Genomic DNA, 5,772 nt, shown 5'->3' with positions numbered 1-5,772 from the left:
GGGGTGGGTTGTGGGGGGGGGTTGGAAAGGGGGGGGGTGGGAGGGGGGGGTGGGGGGACCCCGCCGCGCCTCCCCGCTCACGCCGCGCACTCCGCCGAGGCGACGCGCCCCGCATGCTAATAAGCGCGTGCCCCCCAGCGCGCCCGCCCGCGCGCGCGCGCGCGCGCCCCCGGTGATTGGCCGCCGCGCGGCGCTCGCGCCCCGCCGGCTCGCAATCCCCTCCCCTCTTCTTCTCCCACAACCTCTCCCCTCCGCGCGCCCGGCGTCCGGGGAAGCCTTTCCCCATTGGCTGGCTCCCCGCCAGCCGCCTGCCAATCAGAACGCGGCGAGGGTGGAGACCCTCGACGGCGGCGCCTAATTCAAGCCCGGCGGATGAATGGGGAGGGGAGGGAGGAGGGAGGAGCGCGCATGCGCGGCGCAGCGGCGGGGGGTGTTGCGTTGCAGCGGGGGTTGCATTGCACCTTCGGTTGCAACCCCCGCTGCAACGCAACACCCTCCCCCCCCCCTCCCCCGCCCCCGGGTGCCGATTGGCTGGCCGGCCGCCAGCCCGCTGTCAATCACGCAGTGTAAACAAGGCGCTGATTGGCCGGCCCCTGCCAACAGCGAGGACGGGCCCCGCGCGCGGTTTCAAGGCGGCCCCCGGCCGGGAAAAGGGAAGGGAAGGGGAAGGGGGGGGGGGAAGAACCGGGGGCGGTTTCTAGGCTCCCCCCCCCGGGCAGACCCCGAGGGCCGGGAGCGGCGCGGGGGAGATCAAAGGCGGCGGCGAGAGGGGAACGGGCCGGAGTCCGCCACCGGCTCCGCCGCACTGCCGGCAGGTCGGGGAGGGGGGGGCCAGGGGGTTATAAGGTGGGGGGGGACACGCAGGACTGCAACGCTGGGGCCCTGCGAGGTGGAGGTTTGCGGTGTTGGGGGGGGGGGTCCTGCGGGGCGAAGTTGGGGGGCTGTGCAATGGGGGGGTGTGCAATGCTGGGGGGCTGTGTGGGGTGATGTTGGGGGGCTGTGCAATGGGGGGGTGCGATGTTGGGGGCTCTGCAGTGTGTGGGGGGGGTGTGTAATGCTGGGGGGCCGTGCGGGGCGAAGTTGGGGGGCTGTGCAGTGGGGGAGGTGTGCAATGCTGGGGGGCCGTGCAGCGTGTGTGGGGGTGCAGTGTTAACGGAGCTGTACAGTGCTGGGGGGCCGTGCGGTGCGATGTTGGGGGGCTGTGCGATGAGGGAGTGCAGTGTTGGGGGGGCCGCGCAGTGTGTGCGGGGGTGCAGTGTTAAGGGGGCTGCGCGATGGGGGGGTGCAATGCTGGGGGGGGCCGTGCGGTGCGATGTTGGGGGGCTGTGCAGTGTGGACGGGGGTGTGCAATGCTGGGAGGCCGTGCAATGTGTGTGGGGGTGCAGCGTTAAGGGGGCTCTGCGGTGCAATGTTGGGGGGCTGTGCAACGTGGGAGGGGGGTCTGCGATGCTGGGGGGGTGCAATGTTAAGGGGGCTGTGCAATGGGGGGAGTTGCAATGCTGGGGGGCCCTGCGGTGCAAAGTTGGGGGGCTGGCTGTGCAATGTGGAGGGGGGAGTGTGCAATGCTGGGGATGCCACGCGTTGCAAGGGGGGGGGGCAGTGCAATATTAAGGGGCTGTACGATGCAGGGGGGCTGCACGGGGTGAGGGGAGCTGGGGGCTGTGCATCCCCCAGGACCGTGCAACGGGAAGGGCGGCGAGCAGGCGGTGGGAGGTAGAGGAGCAGCGGGGAGGCCGGGGTCGGTACCGGGAGCAGCGGGGGCTGATGGTGCCTGCCACCGCGGGTCCCCGGCAGGGCACTGCAGGTTGGTTTCTTTTTTTCGAAATAAAAGGACGTAATTGATTGAAAATGCTCAAATAAATCTAAATAACTTGTAAAAGCTATTAGATTACAACGGAGCTATTCATTACGCCGGGACGACAATCGAGTTAGGAGGGCGAGCGGCCGGGGGATGCGGCACAGCCCGTGGGGACCCTCCGGCATCACGGCCGCACCGTGCCCCGGCACCGCACGGACAGACCTGCGCACACTGGGACGTGCGGACGCAGCACGCTCCCGCACCCACCAGGACGGGGCACAAGGACAGACGGCCGGGGCCAGCCGGCTGCACCACGGGGCACAGCCCTGGCACACGCTCTAGTGCAGGGGGACGTGCAGCTGCAGCAGGGAGCGATGCACAGGGACACACGGACACACGCCTAGAGGGACGCGGGATCGCACCCAGGCTCCTCCACGGCCGCGGAGTGAAGGCCGCGGTGCCGGTAGGCACCAGCGCGGTGCAGGCAGCGCTGCCCGGGATGAGCACCGCGGTGCCGCGGGCCCGTCGGCGCAGCAGGGATTTCTCCTCCACCCGGGTGAGGAGTGGGGCGGGGGCCGGGTTGCAGGAGGGGAGACGTGCTGGGACCCTCCGGGGATGGACCCTCACTGCATGCTGCCCCCCAAAAAGCTCTTTTTTTTTTTTTTTCCTGGATTGTTTTCCCTATGGCATTTCAATGCAACTGCTGGAGCAGAGCAGCCTGGCCGGCACGGGCTGAGCTCTGCGGCCAGATCCGGGGCTTCTACTTGCCTGGGGAAACCTGCCATAGGGAGCGGGGCTGGCCGCATCCTGACTATCCTGCGGAGCATCTTCCCATGGATGTTCATGACACTGCCGAGCCACAGCCCATAGTCACCCCCGCGCTCTGGGAAACGTGCTAAAAACATCCCCGTTGGATCCCTCTCCATCCAAGAAAGGCATTCTGGCCTGATAAATAACATTACGGATTAACCCAGCGCACGGAAGCAACGCCGAGCGGCAGCGCGAGGCAAATCCCGGCATTGGGGTAACGGTGTGCCGGGTGCCAGCAGCCCGGTGGGTTGGGGCCGGCATATTGTTCGGCTGCTGGTGGTCGGGGAGCGCTTGGAAATGATTTCTTACTGGAAAAACCGAAAAAGAACAAAAAAGAAAAAAACCCAAAAGCGACTGTGAGGCTCTTCTTTCCCCCAGTGAGCAGACCCCCCCCCACCGTGAGCAGACCCCCCCTCATGGGCAGATTCCCTGAGGGGGCACCCCCCCCCACCAGTGGGTACACATCCCCCGTGGGCAGCCCCCCCTCCCCGCGTGGGCTCCCCGAGCGAGCTTGATCAATGAAGCGAGCCCAGACGAGTGCAATTAAAGCCAGTTTAATGACGCCCCCCCCCCCTCACATATACCCACCCCCTCGCCCCCGTAGCCGCCTTTGTCCGAGCCCGGGGCGGCCCCACCGGGACCGGAGACAAAGGGCGGCGGGAGGGGCCCGGTCCGCGGAGCCCCGGGACGGGGCTCCGCGGACCGGGCCCCTCCCGCCGCCCTTTGTCGGGGCCGGGCCGAGCTCTCCACCCCTTCCCGGCCCCCCCCCGACCCCCCCAGAGACCAAGAGCTGCTGCTGGATGGGCCCCGCACAGCTCCCAGCCCTGCGCCGCTGCTGCATGCATGCACGGTGCTCAGCCCCAAAGCCCTGCGCCGCTGCTGCGTGCGTGCACGGTGCTCGTTGTGTCCCCGTTTCCCCCCCACACACACACACCCCCCCCCCGAGTCCTGCACCTGCGTTGCTCCCACCTGGGCGCACGGGCCGCGCGTTGCTGCGGCTCCCGGTACGCGCGCGGCACGGCGGCCGCAGGGAGCGTTTGAGCCGCTGGCCCTGCGTGCCGCTGCACGGCTGCGTCGGGGCCGGCAGCAGGAGCCAGGCCGGGGCCGTGCCGTCACGGAGCACCCTGAACGCGGAGGAACCCTTGGGTGGGCAAGAGAGGACCCTGAGGAAGGGGTGCGGTGGCAGAGGCAGGGGCTGCAGGCAGGGCACTGCCTCTCCTTGCGCAGGGGGGGTCTTCCTCTGGCCTGGCCACGTTTGGGGGTGCAGCGAGGAGGCTGCGACTGGCATGCTGGCACCCCGACCTGGCACAGTCCCCAGCTCCTCTGCCGGCCTGGCTGGAGCCACTCTCCCAGCAGCGGGCACCTGCCCCGGCCGTTTCGGTGCTTCATCCTCACGGGAGCTGCCGAACCCCCCTGGAAAGGGTCAGCCCTGAGCTGGGGCCAGAGCAACCCCCTGCTCTCCCCTGTCCTCCCCGGCACTGCCATGGTGGGACCCCCCGGTTGATGTGAACCCGCTGCTGCCCATGCACGGCCCATCCCAGGCCTCTGCGGCACGGCACGGCACGACATGGCGCAACGCAGGCGGCTCAGCCTCCTGGCACACGGGGCAGGCGGGTTTCCAGCTGGCCGCGGGTTTGCCGGCATGTTGCAAGGCCGTCTGCGACCAAGGGTCGTCTTTGCAGATGCGGAGGGAAGAGGCAGCTCAGCACTGCTGTCACCTCCGATTCCAGCGTGGGGACGTCGTCCCCCTGCCCCGTGGCCCGGGGAGGTTTCTGCGGGTGGGGGGTGGCGGGGGGGGGGGCACAGAGCCGCAGCCGCTCTGGGGTCCCAAGGAAAAAGGAAGGAACTTAACTCCCATTAACTGTCCCATTGTATCGGCCGTGGTAATAATCGGGTTTGCTAATGCAATTGCTGCTGCGATGCGAAAATCCTACTGGAAAATGTATTAGAGCAATTATCCGTCTCACTCCGCAGCCGGGTGTAGCATTAATATTCAATTTTGATGTGGAAGTCCTATTATGTTAATGACTTCGGTGACAAAAGTCGTTAATGTAAGACGTTTCCTTTATGGCGCGGCATTAGCCGGGGTGAATACCACCGCGACACCGGTGCGCATGGTGGGATTGAACAGTTCATGCCGCGAGGGCGGCAGGCCGGGGCCGCGGTGCTGCGGGGGGAGCCGGGCCGGGCCCCCTCCCCTGGCTCTGCACGGACCCTCACGTCTCCGTCGGAGCAGCTGCTTTCCCTGGCACACAGTGCTGCCAGTGCAAGGGACAGCCGGTGCACGGGGCCATGCGGGAGGGCTGTGCCGGGGGCACGCCGGCGGCGGGGGCACAGTGGCGGCGGGGTGTGCCGGGGCCCCGAGGAGGGCGCGGGGCGGATTAGCTGCGCCGCAGCGCATCCGGCAGCGGCACTCCCTCTGCCGCAGATGCCCTCCTTTGTTCTCTCCCCGAGCCAGGGGAGATGCACCGGCGCTTCCCCGCCTGCCAGAGAGCACGGCGGTGCTGGCCCGGGGCTCGCCGGCATCCCTGACTCCCCCCGTAACACTGGGGCTGCCCCCCTGCCTGGCTGCTGCGGTGCTGCTGCCTGCAGTTTGGGCAGCATCACAGCCAGGCCTGGACGGATGGATGGATGGACGGCTCTTCCTCGGGATGTGCCGGAGACGTGCGGGTGGCCGGCACCGGAGCTGCAGGCTCGTAGCTGGGGGGACACAGGGAGGGGGATGAGAAGCACAGCTGGGGCCCGGCAAACCTGGCAGCAGAAGCAGCACCCCTCGATCTGGCCATCACCGGCCACCGCCACGGCTCCTGGATGGGAATGGCAGTGCTGTGGCCGGTGCAAGGCTGAGCCCCTGCCGTGATAGACAGTGTCCTGGAGCACTGGAGGGGATTGGAACTGTCAAACACAGGAGCTGGGATGGTAAAAACGACCGTGACCTTCACCTTTCCAGCAAAGGGCTCGTCTCAAGCAGCCATGCTCGCCGCTGTCGGCCTGGGAGTGACTTAACACACCGGCTTTGCCGTGAGCATGGCCCATCAGCGGACGGCCCTACGGCACAGGCACGTGGCCGGCCTGGCATTGGGGCCGGTTGGGAAGCAGGAAATTTCTCATGGCCAAGGAGGGGCTGGCGGTTCCCAGACAGAACCCCGGCACGGGCTGTGATT

Source organism: Buteo buteo, chromosome 13 (assembly GCF_964188355.1).
Source record: "Buteo buteo chromosome 13, bButBut1.hap1.1, whole genome shotgun sequence".
Taxonomy (NCBI): Eukaryota; Metazoa; Chordata; class Aves; order Accipitriformes; family Accipitridae; genus Buteo; species Buteo buteo.
This window is presented reverse-complemented; position numbering follows the sequence as displayed.